The following is an 18,720-nucleotide window of genomic DNA, read 5'->3' on the forward strand; positions in this document are numbered from 1 at the left end:
AGTTGCGATGAAGGAAAGAAAAAAAGAAAAGAAAAAACACATAAACCAAATCTCATAATTTCCCTAAAAATATAATTAAATCTGACCGTTGTGAGATTAATTTCGATTTCCTTATTCTTTTTAACATTTTTTTTTCCTTAGTCTTATTAACTTCATAATTAATTTGTTTATTCTCTCTCTCCCAACACAACGCTTTTCTTCATTCATTCTTCTTGCTTGATAGAGAAATCAAAACTTCCTCTTCTTCCTCTTCTAAACCCTAAAACCAATAGTACATACATATTCAGAGTCTGGGTAAACTCCGATGAAGATATTGGAATAAAAGCAACCAGAGAGGAGACGATGATGATGCGTAACGGTAAGATTGGAAATTGAATGATTGATCAGAATCGATCTCTATTGATTTCACCGTATACTGAATCTACTCACAGAGACGCTTTCACCGGAGACTGACTACGACGTAAGATTGGATTCACACAGGACAACCTCGTAGAGTTACAGAGCCGTGGTTAAGTATACTTTACTAGTTAGCTTTAGGATTGAACTATATGTAATAATATGATTACATTCTCTTTTTTTTTTTTTTTGGAACAGGAGAAGATGATGGCAGAGGAGCATCGGCAACTCATTTTCTAGCTGGTATGTTATAAATAATCTTCATAACATAACATGTATAAATGTATATTGATATAAGGCTTTGGCGCGTATGATATTTTGGTTTGAGACTATATATATATATATATTTGTCGTCAATTTGAGACTATATGTATACTAGTATGTTTTTGTGTGTGTTATGACTTTTGAGAGAGATATATTGATGGGGTTATTGGAAATTTGCAGCAACAACAGGAGATGGCTATAGCTAGCAACGCAAGAGGAATGATGTGTCAACAACAAAGATATGATTCAACACCCGAAAAAATTGTTGGCCAAACGCAATATACAATTCCTAATAAACATTCCTCTTTCTTCAGGGTTTCTTGCGTCATGATAATCCTGTTAGGATGTTCTCGTTTATCTTCATGCCCTGTGAAGGTCCTAAAACTAACAGAGTAAGAAGGAAGTATCAAATAGCTGGACCAAATGAAGCATTTCTTGGATCAATTGTCATGTCTTGAGATCGTTAAAGTTTTCGCATCCGCAAAAGATGACAAAGAAAAGTTGCGGCTCACCATGGATTTGCTAATGCTTTGTAGAGCTTCTTCCAAATGCGAGATCGAGAGTTTTCTTGTGAATCACCATATTGGTTCTCATATTTTCCCAAAACTGTTGGTTGTGTACGACCATAGTAATCCCTCATGTGTAGTATATTGGCTCCGGTTCTATAACCGGTTTATAAACCCATAACTAATTTACTTTCTCCAGCGATTATAGTAAACATAACTCGATGTAATGCAGAGGAAACAACAGGATTTTTAATGCGTTTTAGCGTTTACGAGCAAGAGTGGGTGATTTTAGACATAACTCGATGTAATGCAGAAGCCACAATCTAAAATGATGAACTATAAGTTTTTAACACTGATTGGTGGGATACGCCAAGCCCTTGCAATAGTGCAACGCATGGGCGACGAACGTGAGCACAAACAGCAAGCTATTTCGATGGCTCACTCCCAAAAAAAATTGAGTTAATATCGAGTGGATCGATGATTCACATATCAGATATTAAACTGATAAGAACAGATACTACACTTGATCTTAGCCAAAAGGCCGAGAAAGGTATGCTTTATCTCAAAGTTTACGAGTCCCTTTTAAAGCAAGACGTTGGATTTGTTTCACAAATACTCTCCGATGTGGGACTAGCGTAAGTATTAAACTGTAAGCTCACACCACCGCTAACAAGTTATATAGGTTTATCGATTAATCGAAGAGGATAATAAATTTAATTAGAAATTTTAAGTTTAATGATTGATAGAGCTGATCTCAATAAGAGATAACCCTCCAAAAATAGGCGTATGCCGCTAAGGACGACAAGCACACGGTATTCTTTAGTAAAAGGCGAAAGAATAGTTCGCTATGTGCTTATCGCACGGCTCCGTGATTTGTTGATGATGCCTCTCTCCATCTTATATATGACTTGAGTTCGTTGTCTTTCTCTGTCTGTTTACGATGTGGGACTTTAAACCAATGTATGCAAAATCATGCGCTATGTGCTTATTAAGCGTTCTAAAAACTGATAGAATACGTTGTGACATTCTATACGGAAAAAGGTAACATATGACATATCTACTGCTTTACGAAGAGCAGTTTCATAAGCTTATTTACAATTACAAAAAAAACGGTAAAAGCGAGAACTATCACAAATTCGTTTTTAACAAGTAAAAAAGTTGAGGTTGGTTTAGAAAACTACACGCACACACAATGACGCAAACATCAACGGATACTAATATACTATAAACTGTTGTAAAATCAGACATAATACTTCTTTCTTCTTCATTCTTTCTGCTCCACAATGACTAATGGTCTCTTCCAAGTGCAAAATGTATTCCAGCAGTTTCATCATGCCTACTCAATCAAAATGAAGGTTTGATCAATATTCATGAATCATATTTCACCAGCAAAGATTATAGCACATACAGTACATGAATATATAATCATTGCTAGAGTTTGAAACGGTGGGTTTCAAGTAAGAGCATAAACATAGCTGAAACATCCGTGATCTCAAGACATAAAGCAGGGGCTTCTACAGCCATGGGGTTTGCAACCGTTTGGTGACTCAACTAAGAGAGTTCTATCCCTCAATCTAACAAACTACCCGGTTATGATTGCATATAACCTAAAACCTCTAAGGCTGTTATTTAAGGGCATCAATACTTTGAAAAGAGTGTTCCTTTTTACTCTATATTTAGTTTTACAAAAAGCAGTAATTAGTTATATACCTTGCCAGCAATATTGTTGGAGAGCCAATCAAGGCCTTCATATAGACCTTCTCCAGATGTGGCACAAGTGCTTTGAATGTACCTGTTAGAAGGAAAAACATAAGGTAAATCCCACCACACAGTGTGATCAACCTAACCACATTAAGGACAGAGTTCGAGAAAGAAGATAACTTTACCAATGGCGTTGGCGAAGAGAGTGAAGACCAAGCTTGTCAGTTATTTCAGCAGCATTCATTGCATTGGGAAGATCTTGTTTGTTTGCAAACACAAGAAGGACAGCATCCCTCAGCTCAGACTATAGAAAGGTGTTCGCGTCTTACTGTGATACAAGAGAACACCAGATAGAAAGCTAACCTCATTTAACATGCGATGTAACTCATCCCTCGCCTCCACAACTCGGTCCCTGTCGTTGCTATCAACGACGAATATAAGACCTTGAGTGTTCTGGAAGTAGTGCCTCCACAGAGGACGAATCTATTTTTCAAGGAAGTTATTTTCATAATGTCAAATAACCAGAAAAAAAAAAAAAAAAACACTCATAGATAATGGACGCGTTAATTAAAAAAACCAGGTGTTTCATGATACATACAACCAGGTAACACAAAATATCAGTACTTGAATTATGAGGACACTACACTATGTTCTAGGCAAGAATTCAAAATGTATACCTTGTCCTGACCCCCAACATCCCAAACAGTGAAGCTGATGTTCTTGTATTCAACAGTCTCCACATTGAATCCTGGAAACAAAAACCTCTTCAACATCAAAATTTGAGAATCAAAACATGGATTTCTTGGTGTTCAAATAGTAATATAGCCATAGCCATCTCCTGTAGTGGTTTGGTTAAGTAAGTAAGATTTGTCTCTCTTTAGTTTCTCTTCTTTATTAGTTTATGTAACTAGCCACATATGTGACCTTAGGTCTTCTGAAATAGACCTGATCAAGCGAGAGGTATTCGTAAAAGTCCTATGTTTTCTTGATTCTGAATTTGATATTCTAGACTTTATTATTAATTATTATGAATGTTTAATGTCTAGAGAATGAATAGCTAATAATTTTGCCGGAGTAGGATGGTATTGCACCGCACCGAGAGGCTCATCAACAATGGGTGCGGCTAATCTACGAAGGAGTCTTTCATTCTAACATACGGAGGTTGAAGATTTGGTTTGGGCGATGTAGTATATGCTTGACGCATCTCGAAGTGAAGTGACTTTTCATTACATACTGCTCAGATTTGGTGGACATGGTGTCTTCCCCAGCAGAATGGCCAGCGTTCGCGACATATCTAGAGGAGATTCAAGCAGATAAGGAAGTGTTTTTTTTTTCTCTTTAGGAAAAGCTCCTCGTTGTTCTAATCTTAAGGCGGATAAGTTAGCACGCCATGTGCGTTCTGAACCGCTACTTTGTCTTTATGTAAACGATGTTCTTTCCTTTTGGCTCATTTGAGTCTTATATGAAAGTTGTTGACAAAAAAATATACAAAAAGTTTTTTTTTTTTAACTTCTTATTTTTAAGATTTAAAACTAAATATAAAAGTTTTTACCAAATAAATTTCAAGTAAATAGTTTTAAATTTTAATTTCACCAAAATGTTTTTTTTTCCCTTTATTGAATGTAAGTGTTAAATTTAAATATGATGAAAACAAACCGGACCTAGCATCAGTCCATTTGTAGTCCGTCAGTTTAGTGTAAAATTTCAACATGTTTTCCTGTATTGTAAATTTAACACTTATAGAAACTTCAAAGTATTTTTATAAATATTATTTTATATAAATGATCTTGATTTTTAATTAAAAGTTAAAGTTATAATTTATTGAAAAATAGATAAGTTTTGTGGACCCGGTCGTTTTAGATATATTGTTAAATTTAAGTTAACAAAGAATAACGACTTCGTTGTTTTCAAAAGTATAAAAACAAAAAAAAATTGATACAACATAGAGTCAAATTTCCCAACGTTAAGTTTTTCTTGGAAATAAACTTTAACTCTTATTAAAAAAGATAAAATTTGTTACTGTTGTAATGAAGAAATAATAGAGCCAAAATCTTTTTTAATATCCTTCAAAATATATTTAACCTGATAGTTGTGAAACAAAACATAAAAATTCCTTTTCTTTTGAACATCTTAATCAATTAGACACTAGGTAAGGACCCGTGCTAAAGCGCGGAGGAAAAGTATCTGATTTTTGTTTTTATAATCTAAATCGTATTATGTTAAGATTGATTAATGGTGTTCTATGTAGAAGTTTATATAGTTTTTGAAAGAGGGTATGTGTTTAAAATTGTAAGGGGTTTGAGGAAAACTAACAAATATAGGCCTTGATTGGTTGCTGCGTAGCTTTAGATTTTTGTCTGTATATTTAGAGTTGTAGAATTTTTGGCTATGACTGTAGATTTGTTTCTGTAGTATTTGGGCTGTAGGAATTAAGTTTCTGGAAAGCTGAAACTATGTGCTTTAGAAAAAATGGCTTTGTACAGCCAAAGAACAATAACTAAGGAAATATTTTGGCTGTGAATCAAAAAACGAAATACAAAATTTATAAAGTTTGATTGCTGTAAATTTGTAGCTTTGGAAAAAATATGGCTGTAGAAAGACTCTAAAGCAGCAACCAAATTAAAGCCATAGTGTAATTTTAGAGTTTATACGTGTATACTAAACAAAAAATAGAATTTAGACGTATATAATTTGTTATATTAACACTACTATTCATAATGTTAAATTGATTTTTTTTTAATTTAGGACCCCTAATTCAGTAAAAGTGAATAATTTTCTATATAATTTAAAATTGTATTTATGTAAGATTTGGTATTACAAAGTATTTGGTTGTAAAACGTGAGTGGTGTGTATCATGGTCTGACCTGTTGCAATATTATTAATAATGTAATAAATACTCTGACCCGTTACAAAATTTTAAATTATTTTATATATTTATAATATTTGAACCATTTAAATTTTTTTAATAATTATAATATATGAACCTTTTACATTTATTAATATTATAATATTTTGAAGCTATTGAAAGTGTTAATTTGTTCAAACTTAAAACCGGATTATATCAAATAAAAGTTTTAAATTTGGATGCCTGATAAATCAAATTTACTGTTCATTCGTAGTTTGGAGCAAGTTGGTCTTCTTTATAACTAGAATCGAACCCGCGCTACAGTATGGGGGAAAGTTATCAGACTATTATTAAAAAAAATAATTTACTAGGTATAAATGTATTTTAAGATTTGTTTTCTTTACAAATATATCATTTTACATTATGAATTTGCTATTTTTGTAACTATTTTTTCGAACAAGTTTGTATTGAATATTATCCAAAAACAGTAGTGAGTATGGTTAGTGCATGAAGCTGGGTTAAATAACTGAAGTTGATTATGGTGAATCATACATATTTGTAATGGATATATGTTTTGAATGTACCAATCTGTAACAAATTGCATTCGTAAAAATGTTATTGATTACTCGCTCTACTATATAATTACGAGTTTAACAAAATAACCCTGTAAATTACTAGTAAAACTTATTCGTATTATAAATTTGATTAATTCAATATTTGAGTAGTATATTTCGTTAATAAGACTTTGTATGTACCACTGTTAAAATTTGATTTAATTATGTTATTTAAGACCCGTAAAAATGAACAATTTTGCATATTATTTCTTTTTGGTATTACAAAGCATTTAATTTTAAAATTTAAGTGGTGTGTATCATGTTTTGACCCGTTGCAAAAATATTCTGACCCGTTTCTAATATTTTAAATATTTGTTTTTATATTTGAATATTTTAAAGGTTTCAATATATTTTAAACTTTTAAAATATTTGAAAAATATAATATTTTGAAACTTTTTCAAATTTTATATGTTCATATAAATAACTCTAACTTCATGCTCATTCATAGTTAGAAGCATATTGATCATGTTTATAATGATTTAAAACCATTGTCCTAAATATTTAATTGATGTGTTATGTATTACACCTTTTTTATCAATAAAGTATAATATAAAATATCATTAAAATATTTAACCAGCCCGCTTAGAATTAGGAAATATATTTAAACAACCAATTTTAGATATCCAAACTTTATTTTAACAAAATTTTAAGTTTATATTGATATTTTCTTTTTCAATTGAGTAATATATATCCATTTTGAAAAATTCAAATTGCAACATATTCAAAAATAAGGTGAATTTTAATTATATCTATATTATATATTTTAATATTATAAATTAAAATACTTACAAAAATGTGAAAGAGAATAATAAATGTTTATAATTTCTTATTTTAAATTAGTTATAGACATATTAGGAAATACAAAATCTAGATATGGAAATAATATAATATGTTGGGAAAGTATCCGATTTATATCCAATCTCAATTAAATATCCAATTTTGAAGTATCCAATTGTTTAATTTCGAGTTAATTTTTAATTGAACACCTCTCGGGCGTGGAAGCCTGAGAACTAATCACCACTTAATCAAATTGGGATTAGTTTATATAAAGAAATCTAAACATTCCTAACTATGGGCAACCTAGCTACCTAAAGTTCTCCACCTACACATCTAACTTATCTCCAAAACCTTAAGACTCTACTAAGATCTAACAAACATACTTAAGAACTCAAACCCATAAATCTCTAAATCATGCATAGTAGATAATGAACTAAGGAGCAAGATAATACAATGAAGCAACAGAAAATACTCAATAGATAAAAATATATGGAGTTTACAAGATTCTAGAAATTCTAAAACAAAATGAAGAAAAACCCTAATACGACTCGAGATCATAAGTCATTAGGAAAAGAGCCTTTTTATAGCAAGTTAAGGTAGCCCTAAAACACTAGCAGACAAAATAGAAAGTCGGTTTAACGGTGCTCGATCGGTCTGCTTGGTCGTGTACTCAATTGGTCTGGTCGGATGAGCTGATCGAATGGTTGGTCGAGCTGCTTCTCTGTTCCAATCTAACACTCGATCGATTCCATGGCTCGGATCCTCCTGCTCGATCGGATGCAACATCTACACTTGGTCGATTTGTCCTGATTTGCTTCTTTTCCCTTGGGTAGACACCTACATATGCACAAACACTACAATGCAGGCAATGCAAGGCCGATATTCTACAAGTGAAGCAAAACAAGGAAAATATGCATAAATGATCAAGTAATGAGACCTAAAATGACAAAATCAATGCATAAAACTAGTGCTAAAATGAGTAAAATCCAGACACATCAACGACCACATTGCGTTGGATCCAACTCGACCTACGCCGATCCATTTTCAAAACGGGTAGACACGCGGACTTATACTAAATTGGGTCAAATAATCGATTTTAATTTACAAAAATTCCTTATATTACCCTTTATAGTTTCAATTAAGGCTCTCCTTTCTCAATAATTGAATGTTAATTTTGGAATTTTTTACCAATTTTTTGTAATGACTATATGTGTACTTCTCTTTTAATATAGAAGAGGATACACAAATAAAATTACATATCAAAATTAACTTTATGCTTATCAAGGCTTATGAGAGAAAATGACTATTCATAAAAATCATTAACACACTAATCATTGACTAACCACAAACAAATGATATATAAGCTCGATGACAAAAATAAGATACATAGGCTATACCATCAAACATATAGTAAATAAATTAATCAACACGGCATGTGGAGTGAAGTGAATGCATAGTTAAAGAATCACAGCAGGACATATTAATTTGAAGAATTGTAACATAATGCTTTATCAAATGTCATGTTGAAAAATTGATCATTGAGAATCTGTATATTTTCTCGTGGTAAAGCCGTAAAGAGGATGCAGTAGAGTTGAAGAGTTTATTTTTCACTCAATTTTACTATTGTTATATCAAACATCTGAAAAGGTACATAGAAACTGAAACAATTGATAAAGATATATAAAAGATTGAGAATAATGATTTTGATCTAATAATATACAAAACTAAATATCAAAGTTTATGATTTAAAATTAAATATCAAAGTTTTACCAAATAATTTTCAAGTAAATAGTTTTAAATTTTAAATTTAACAAAAATGTTTTTCTTTTTCCTTTTACTGAATCTAAGTGTTAAATTTAAATATGATGAAAACAAATCAGACCTAGCATCCAGTCCATTTGTAATCCGTCAGTTTACTGTGTAAAAGTTCAACATGTTTTCATGTATTGTAATTTTAACACTTAGAAACTTCAAAGTATTTTTGTAAATTGTTAAGTTTCTTGAACACAGTCGTTTTAGATATATTGTTTAACAAAGAATAACGACATCGTCATTTTCAAAAGTATAAACACATAGAGTCAAACTTGCCAAAAATGTAAAACTTAAGGGGTCCGTATCATGTTCTGACCTGTTGCAAAAACTTAAATATTCTATAATTTTTTTATATTTGAATATTTTTAAAGGTTTCAATATTTAAATATTTTAAACTTTTAAAATATTTAAAAAATATAATATTTTGAAACTTTTTCAAATTTTATGTGCTTAAATAAATAACTTTACTAATCGAGAAAAAAAAAATTGAAAGCCCGATAACTTAAACTTCATGCTCATTCATAGTTGGAAGCATACTGTTTGGGCAGAATTAATCGTTTCGTTAAGAAACTATGTAAAACAAGAAAGAGATGTTGAATGGATACTAAATTATTTTATTATGTTTTTTTTTAACCTAGTATCCACAAGAGAGCAAATAAACTCTCTCTCACTTCTTTCTTCTTATTGGCGACTCTTACCCAGGGGCGGAGCTATAGAGTTTACATGAGGGTCAGTTGACCCATATGAATTTTTAAAATTTGTTATTTTACTTGTACTATTTAGAGGTAAATTTGGTTGAAATGGTTTAAATAGGCTTATTGACCCACACAAAATTTTGTTTGAAATGGATATTTAAGTTTTAGAATCAAAATGACCCATGTATATGTCACGGCTGGCTCCGCCACTGCTCTTACCCCTTTTTCTTTCTCCTATTTTTTCTTTTTCTTTGTGGAGTATATTTTAGAGTCACCCATTTATTGTTTAAACCCTTCTCTTGCATATTTATGAGAAGATTCAAAAGTAGGACAACCATGCTTCCCAATTTTTTTTTTTTTTGAATGTAACCAACGGCTACTCTTCTTTTTTTGTAGAAGAATGAAGTATTTGTCTGCTGATTTGTTTGCTGCAAGTGATGATAATCTTAGCTTGTAAGATACCATCGTCCCGTGGGACAAACACAAGGTAATCAATCAAGCTCACGATTCATGACAGTGATTAGTGTGTTGATAAATAACTGATTTTTTTTTTAAAGTATGCTAATGAGTAAACTTGACTTTGTGTTTACTAGTGGTCAATGAGACTGTAACTGCTTTCCTCCACCAATCTCGAGTTGCGACATCCATTTTTTCAGGTAGAGTAATGTTCCATTCTCTGCTGTACTTTCAATTCATCACGCTCAACATTCGTTGGCTCATTGAGCCTGTAAAAGACTTTTACAGCTGAAAAAGGTATATTTGTACCCTTGGAGTTCAATTCCCCTTAGCGATGTAGCATAAGAGGTATCGATCCAGATGGATGAATTGCAAACAATCAAGATATAACAGATCTAATCAAGTCAAGCCAAGTAGTTCAGGGGTTGGTTTAATAAACTCTAAAGCATAAAAGTAAACTAAAGAAGCAGAACTGAAAGCAGTCAATAAAGATAATCAATCAGATAAACAAAGGGTCTTAACGATGGGCTAATGGGGTGATGAATCCTCTTAGTATCTTTGGGATGCTTAACATGCTCAGATTGATCTAATCCTAGACAATGAACCACTTAACCTAATCAGTCCAATCTCTTGGCAAAGATTATCAGATCTATAGCACTTCATAATCTCAACTTTCATTGATGAAACATACTATAAATAGGCATAAAGAACAAGCTCATTAATGTCAATCTACTCCTTAACAACCAATCTCTTGGGTAAGTAAATAGATCTCTGGCATTAGTTGATTAGACATTCCATTTGAACACTTTTTGAGTGCTGGAATGTCTAAGATCTAATCCTGCATGGTTAATGCTAAGATAGCATTAAGATCTCCTAATCCAGAAGGTATCTACCTAAATCTATACTTAAGCAACCCTAGAAACTAAGATTCCTCATCACCTTACCCATCCTATAAACCCTAGAAAGACTACTCAGATCTGGGGTTCATCATGAAGAACACAAACCCATAAATCCTTGAATCTTTCATAACTAGATAGATAATGATCTAAGGAGCAAGATATTGTAAAGAAACAACTCCAAATTCTCAGCAGATCAAAAGATATAAAGATTACAAGTTTCTGGAAATGTTTGGTGGCTACAGAGAAAAACCCTAATGAAAACTCGTCCTTGGCTTAATGACCTAAGAGGTATATTTATACTAAAGGCAGGAAGCCCTAAAACACAAAAAGACAAATTACAAAGTCGGTTTAAGGTGAGCTCGGTCGGGTGCTTGTTGGGCTCGTTCGGGTCCTCCCTCGGCTCGTCCGTGTTCAGCTTCCTCTTGTGAGTCCGGGTGCTCGATCGTGCTCGCTTGGTCGGGTTGGACACACTCAATCGGGTCCATGCTTTGCAGTGTCCGGGTGTACCTGTTTTTGCTCTAAAATGCAGATGATATGCAAATCCCTATGCTAAAGATCCTAGATGCGAAATATAATGCAAAGAGACTAGAAACTCTAAGAAGTAGAGACCTAGATATGCAAATAATGCACAAAACATATGCTTAAGAGTATTAAAAATATAGGGTTATCAACTCCCCCAAACTTATTCTTTGCTTGGCCTCAAGCAAATTCAAAGTAGGGAGAGAGGTTTGAAGGTGGGGACTCAGAACCAAAACTTGCTGCATAAGAGTTTAATACCAATGTCCTAGTTCGTAATTCTAGAATGCGATTCAAAGGCTGTACTCTGAAGACATTAGCCATTCCTATTTCAACACAAAATGTCATCAGCCTCATAACCTAGACAAGCAATCAAGACATCCATCCTTTTTAACATTCATTAAGTAGCAACAGTGAATCTGGATGTGAATTTGAATTTAAACTCATTTGGCTAGGCAAGTGAAAGGTTTAAGAGATAAAGAGAGTCTCTTTTTGGTGAGGGTTTAATCGTTTAAGTGCTGGGATCTCTCTATGAACAAGATTGAGGTTTTGGGAGAATGCTAAAGGTAAGGACCAACAAATGCATACATGAATAACATCTTGACTACCCAAAGTACCCAAGTGATATCCTAATTGTCTAAACCCATATGATCCTATTCTACCCTTTAACTCTTTTCATCCCAATTTCTCATTTTGTTCTAAGTCTAAAGAGAGTTTCTTATGATAAACTAGTGGATAGGGGGTTTTCTTTATAAACACTATGGTTCTCTTTCTTCTTAACACTTAAGAAATCAAAGCATTTTGCTATCTTCACACTTTTCTCTCTTTCTTTTTAAAATCCAGAACCATTTCTTTTCTATACTTTGCATTCCCCACTTATCTTTCACTAGAACCTTGAACTTTTCTGAAACTTTTACCCTCCTAAAGACTCAACTCATTCCCTTATCCTTTTCTTTTCTTTTCACCATCCCAAATAATCCCAAAACCCAAGTAGAATCCATCCTAGTCCTATCTGATCAGAAAAATGCAAATCAGAACTACTCAAGACCCTATTCCTGTCGGCTCAAACCTAACATGTTCTCTTAAAGCTCAATCCCAAAAATAGGCCTTCCACTCAGAATTAAAACAAAGGCTTGAAGGAAAGGTTAAGGTTTTTAGGGTGTGGTTAACTGGTCAAGGTTATGACCAGCTACTTGGATCAACAAGAGAGTGGTAAAAAGAGGGAAAGAAGATCCAAGTATGTATACAAGGTATCCATGAGTTTAAAACAAATCACAACCAGATAATTATCAATTCAAGTTAAGGTTCTTATAAATAAAGGATGGCATCATATCAAAGCAAGTTTCAGTTTAGACTAGAATTTAAATCATGCGATCAAAGAATGGTGCGGTCTCATTTCAAACTCAAATGAAAGCATTAAACAACTATGAACGAGGGCATTGGTGTTAAATCTAATGAAACATCAAGTTCTTTGGTTATAATCACCATAATCCCCTATGCTAATGCAATGATCCTAAATGCAACAACCTTAAAGCAAGACTAATATGCAAATGCAACTATATGAACACTCTGTTTTTTTATTTTAAAAGGATTTTCTGAAAAATTTTCAAATTTTTAGGGGTTTTTGATGCACATAGATAAATGCAAGACTAGATGCTAAAAATTCAAAATAAGAAAATAGAAAACATGTCAAATGCTATCCTAAGCTCTCCCCCAAACTTAAATTACACAGACCCTTATGTAATAAAAATCTGAAGGAAGGCTTAGGATCAAAAAGAAATTTTAAAAATGCAAGGCTGCATTTACAAAGTTGAGGGTAATAGAATGACCTCTTGGGTGGTAGTCCAAACCACGAGCTCATGACGTCGAGGCCTGCTGCTACATGCTTGGTTTGGACATTTTCAGAGTCGACTACGAGGTGATAGGCTGACCCGACCGGGTGTGAAGATCCGGCCCGATCGGGTGTGCGTTCGGGTGAGGTGCTCGTGTCAGCTCCCGGTTCTCTTCTGGTTCTGAACAGACTCCTCCTTGGATCAAATGAGGCTCTAGGCGGGCTAACTGGTAGGTTGGACTTGGTAGGTGTCCTGACTGATGCACTCCTCCCCAAACCACTAGGCATGGCTGTAGTGGAGGTTGAGCATCCGACCTTGTTCTGAAGCTCCTTGATCTGCTCCCCCATATCCTTAACTGTTCCAGCAAGATCCTTCACAGTGTTCTTCAATGCCTTGATAGTCTTGCTTCGGAACTTGTTCTACTTCTGAAGTATGCTATTCTTTTTATGAGCTTCCTTTACCCCCCTTGACTTTCTAGAGGACTCTTCCCACTCGTAAAAATAGAAGTCCTCTTCCTGCTCTTCCCTAGCAGGCTCTTCTTCTCTGATCTCAGGTGCATAGGTTTGTTGGACTGGTTCGAAGCTAGGAACTGGATCTTGGACTGAGCTCGGGTCATATAACCCTGAGACGGGTGGCCAAAAGTCGATATTAGCACCCAATCTGATCTTTGTAAGCTCGGTGTTAGGCAACACAATTCTTGCTGCTCCAAGTGAAGGGTGGGTGAACTTATATAGATAAAACCCGTTGGGACGCTCGCTATCAAGGAAGTGCGTCCTTGTTAAAGTCTCAATGTCATTCCAGCGAGCGTTGTAAACCTTCCCCTGTAATTCAATATAACAAGCTACCAATAGCGGGGTGACTAGTCCACCAATACTGATCTCTCCTTGCACACTTCTCCTAACAGCCTTTAATACCCAATCCTTGCAGTACATCAGCTGGTCTAACAGAACCGAGACCATGCTACCATCCATTCTATCTCCTACTAGTTCTCTACCATCCCTAGTACTTGGCAATACACCACTCAATGCTATATCTATGAGCTGGATCTCACTCTCGTTCACATTCCCGGTCTCCTTTCTAGCAAAAATCGTACTAGCCAAGGACTTATGGAAATACCTCAAAGTTGGATTTCGGATTTGGGCGCTCTTGGATTTCGAAGAGGTGTACTCCTTCCCATCTCCAATTGTTTTCCAAACAGACTTGATCTCCTCCTTAAGCACATCTTGGCTCATCCCGCTTGCCTGCAAGAACCCATAGAGGTTCTCAACTTCCTTGAACGTGAGAGAATAGGTAGTGCCCCTCACGCTGAAGGTTATGTATCCAAGGCAGTCATCTGAGTAGAAATCGGTTTCATCCTCGTAGAAATGGAGCTGAAGTGAAGCCAACACGTAGCACGTCTCCTCGTCGTAGGCTTCCAAGGTTTTAGTCATGAATGAGCCAATGCCGCTTCTCTGGAACAGAAACTCGACATTTCTTGCTAAGCCCAGCTCCTTCATCGTTTGCCAGTGAGGATAGCGAGTTCCAACGAAATTTTGCCTCTTAAACATTGCATAAAGCTCTTCTGGAGGGGGCATGTTCTTGGTCTTCCTTGGAGCCACTACCCTTCTAGGCTCCATATCCACCATCGGTTCATCAACATCCTCTTCTGCAGGTCTCTTCCCCATCGAAACTTCTTCTCTGGAAATCGGGTGGGTCTGACCCGATCGACTGGCCCGATCGGGTGATCGAGTTCGTGCTCGGGCTTCTCTTCTTCCGCTTCTGACCCGATCGAGTCCGGTTCCAGTGGCTTGGATTGTCAAGAAATTTCTTCAGCAGATTGGCTGTGATGAGCTTCTTGTTGTGATCTTGAGAGGCTCTTCCTTCTGGGTTGGGGAATCCTTGAAAACATTCTTGTTTTCTGGGAATGAGAAACTCAAAACTCAAATTTAATAGGTTAGTAACCCAGAAAATAAGAAAACCAAGAACAATCTTGAAAATAAACCCAGAAAATAAGAACACAAGGTTCAATTACACAAACAAACCCAGAAAATATGAAGAATCGAAAGCAAGTTTATCAACAAACCAGAGAATGAGAGGAACAAGGGGCAAATGAAATCAAACTCAGAAATTCTATCATCCAAGAATCTAGAGAGAAGGAAGAGAGAATTCTAGAGAGATAAATGATTTTTTAGCAAAATGAGAGAGTGAGAGAGGTTTTGGTCGAGTTTAGATGTTATAAAGAGGGTGAGAGGGGACAAAAATCTGAAAGAGGAGCGTTTTTGGTCGGGATTGGTTCAAAATTTGAATTTCAAATCGAGCTGACCATTGACCCGACTGTTACCTTTGACCCGATCGGACGGCTGAGATGAACCCGATCGGGTGGCTCAGATTGACTCGATCGGACGGTCGAGATTGACTCGATGGAATCGCGTTGACCCGTCCGTGTGAGTGTTGACTCGACCGAACGGGCTTGTGAAATTGGGCTTTTAAGGCTCAAATTGACTCTTTCTTCCTCCTTCCCTTATCTTGGCCCAATAACACCTTTCTTCACTCACATTCAAACCTGAAAACACATCAAACTAAAAAGAACATCAAATTTTAAAAACTTAAAGAAATATGTACAAGGATACCTTTGGGACTTCCTCCCAAGTGAGCTTGTTTATAGTCGCTAAGCTTGACTTGGTATAATCCTCACGAAGTGTTTGAACAATGGAGAGGTTCAACCATTCTCTCCAATGCCAATGACCAATGTATCCGTTACTTCTTCCTGGCAGCATGTCTCTTCTTGAAAGTAAATACCCTCTTTGCTTTCCTAGAAGTCAAGATGTCGTTCTTCTTCTTCAACATCACAATTTCCTCGGTTAATCCCTGAATAGTGGTCTTAGCCGCCTTAAGTCTTTCTTGAGAGTCTTGATCTCCTGGAGCTCAACACAAGTTGGAGAAGAGGTCGAGGTTTCTTCTATTCTGAACGTTGTACTTTGGTGCGGATACGCCATATTGATCTTCATCCTCGTCCGTCTAACAAGATCAAGAGTCATGACCCCCATTCTCATATCAATAACTGCTCCTACTGAGCCTAGAAATGGTCTTCCTAGAATTAGTTGATACTGAGGTTCCCTTTCCATCTCGAGAATCAGAAAATCAGTGGGAATCTTTACTCCTTCAACTTCAACAAGGAGATCCTCCAATACCCCTACGGGTTGCCAAGAGCTTCGGTCCGCCATCACAATCGTCAGGCTGCATGGTGTAAAGGTTGTATAGCCCATCCGCTGAGCTATTGAGAGGGGCATCAAGCTAATCGAAGCGCCCGTGTCGCATAAACAATCGTTGAAGATCGTTGATCGGATTGAGCAGGGGAGTGTGAAAGCTCCAGGATCCCCCATTTTCTTGGAGAAATCAGAATCTTGAGAGGGTGGAATCCAACTCTTCCTTTGCTGCATCCTTTCCAATAGGACTTCTTTGAGAATCTCCCTGTAGGAGGGAATGTTGGCGAAAGCATCCACCAAAGCCTTCAGCTGATCGTTCCCTGATAGTGAATCGAGAATGTGGTTATATTCTTCCTTGATTTCTGCCTTAGATTCTTCAGGGTAGAGTAGTGGTCTTTGATTCGAAGGCTTGGGGCTGGTAGCTCTGATCGGGCGAAGAGGCTCGTCGGAACTTAATTCACACAAACTGTCAGACAAGCAGCGTACACGATATCGGGCTCGATCGGGTTCATGGTACCTTTGACCGGATCGGTCGAGTCTTTGGTAGACTCGATCGGGTTCACCATTGGCACGGTCGTGCCTGTTGTAGACTCGATCGGGTTCACCATGTAGGGTACAAATTGGGCTGAATCCTCCCCCTCTTGAACCTCACTGTCCTCAGTGACAATTGGGAATGCTTTTCCTAGAGTAATCGCATGAGCAGTAGCAAATTCTTTAGGGTTTATGATAGACTTTCCTGGGAGTTGGCCAGAAGATGTGGAGGGTTGGCTGCCTTCCAAGATAACTACCCTTTTGTTTAAAGATTCGAACTTTTGGTGGAGCTCCTGTATAGACTCACGCATCTCGTTGCGAAGTTCGGCTTACTGCTTGGCGTGTTCCAGGAGGCTATTGTTCTGTGTTTTGAGAAGCTGATGAAGTGTTGTTTGAATATCTTGTTCTGGGTGCACATTAGTAGGGTGCTGTTGGAATCCTGGAGGGTGTGATATAGGCTGTTGATAAGAACCTTGGGACTGTTGTTGAGGTTGAAAAGCTTGTTTTTGATTAAAGCCTACATATGGCTTGTTCTGGAACTGTTGTTGTTGAGGCAGATAGACTTGATCTTGGGGGTTCACGACGTTGGTGCTTCTATAAGAGAGATTCATGTTGGGTTTGTAGTTGTTGTAACCCTTTTGGTAACCTCTTGATTCTGGATATAGCTCACCTCCTCATTCACCATCATTAGGTTGGAAGGTCTCCTCCTCTTGAACAAAGTGTACATTCTTCTGCTGGTTCATCAAAAACTTATCGAGCTTGTCGTTAAGTGCCTTCATATCCTTCTTATACTTGTCCTCTTGGTCATTGTTGCCTTTAACGGTTCTGTCATAATCCTCGTTGTACGTGCCATCAGACTGAGCTAGGTTCTCCACAAGTTCCCATCCAGCTTCAACATCCTTGTTTAGAAAGTTTCCATTGCTAGCAGTATCGAGGAGTAGGCGAAACTTAGGTAGTATTCCTCGATAAAGGGTACTAAGCAGCGACTCATTGCTGAAGCCGTGATGAGGGCACTGTGACTGATAGCTCTTGAATCGTTCCCATGCTTCATAAAATGTTTCGTTGTTGCGCTGAGCGAAGCTAGAGATATCATTCCTCAATCTGGCGGTTCTTGCATTGGAAAAGAATTTGGATAGGAATGCCTTCTTACACTCTTCCCATGTCGTGATTGAACCGGCTGGCAAGGACTTTTCCCATTGATGAGCCTTGTCGCTTAAGGAGAAAGAGAACTATCGCAGTTTGAACTCATCTTCGCTCACTCCGTTAATTTTGGTTAAGCCACACATTCGATCGAACTCAGTGGATCCTCCATTGATAATCCATGGAATTTATTTCCTTGTATCATTGAGATGAGGCTGCTTTTAATTTCGAAGTTATTGTTCTGGACTGCTGGCGGGACTATCCCTTGTCTAGTGGTGTGGTTTCGTGGTGCATCACCGGCTCCGATTAGGGTTGGGGCGCGTGGTAGAGGTTCCATATCCACTTGTTGAGTGTTGTTGTCTGATGCTTGAACGCGTTGCTTTCTGAGTTGTCTTGGAAAGCGGTCAATGTTGTTGAGGTAATTGAGTAGGTATTGGTTGCCCTTTGATCTGGTGTGCATGCAAGGTTACTCGATCAGAAACACGTGGTGGACTCGATCGGATCTGCAGTTGGCTCGGTCGAGTGTAGAGTGTAGCTCGATCGTGCTGAGT

At 36.4% G+C, this 18,720-nt stretch overlaps 1 long non-coding RNA gene and 3 other non-coding genes across 4 annotated transcripts; 1 reads left to right on the plus strand and 3 right to left on the minus strand.

The window, feature by feature from the left end:
- Positions 1 to 1,525: 1,525 nt before the first annotated feature.
- On the minus strand, positions 1,526 to 1,720 carry LOC111829775. Its single transcript, XR_002833132.1, has one exon. It is a non-coding gene; the product is annotated as a U2 spliceosomal RNA (small nuclear RNA).
- Positions 1,721 to 1,917: 197 nt separating this feature from the next.
- LOC111829787 lies at positions 1,918 to 2,032 on the minus strand. The gene has a single exon (XR_002833143.1). It is a non-coding gene; the product is annotated as a U5 spliceosomal RNA (small nuclear RNA).
- Positions 2,033 to 2,272: 240 nt separating this feature from the next.
- Positions 2,273 to 2,960, minus strand: LOC17878956. The gene is made up of 2 exons (XR_002832925.1): positions 2,877 to 2,960; positions 2,273 to 2,502 (listed from the first exon to the last, which is right to left on the minus strand). It is a non-coding gene; the product is annotated as an uncharacterized LOC17878956 (long non-coding RNA).
- Positions 2,961 to 18,025: 15,065 nt separating this feature from the next.
- On the plus strand, positions 18,026 to 18,132 carry LOC111829798. The gene has a single exon (XR_002833154.1). It is a non-coding gene; the product is annotated as a small nucleolar RNA R71 (small nucleolar RNA).
- The last annotated feature ends 588 nt before the right edge of the window (positions 18,133 to 18,720 follow it).

Source organism: Capsella rubella, unplaced genomic scaffold, assembly GCF_000375325.1.
Source record: "Capsella rubella cultivar Monte Gargano unplaced genomic scaffold, Caprub1_0 scaffold_7, whole genome shotgun sequence".
Taxonomy (NCBI): Eukaryota; Viridiplantae; Streptophyta; class Magnoliopsida; order Brassicales; family Brassicaceae; genus Capsella; species Capsella rubella.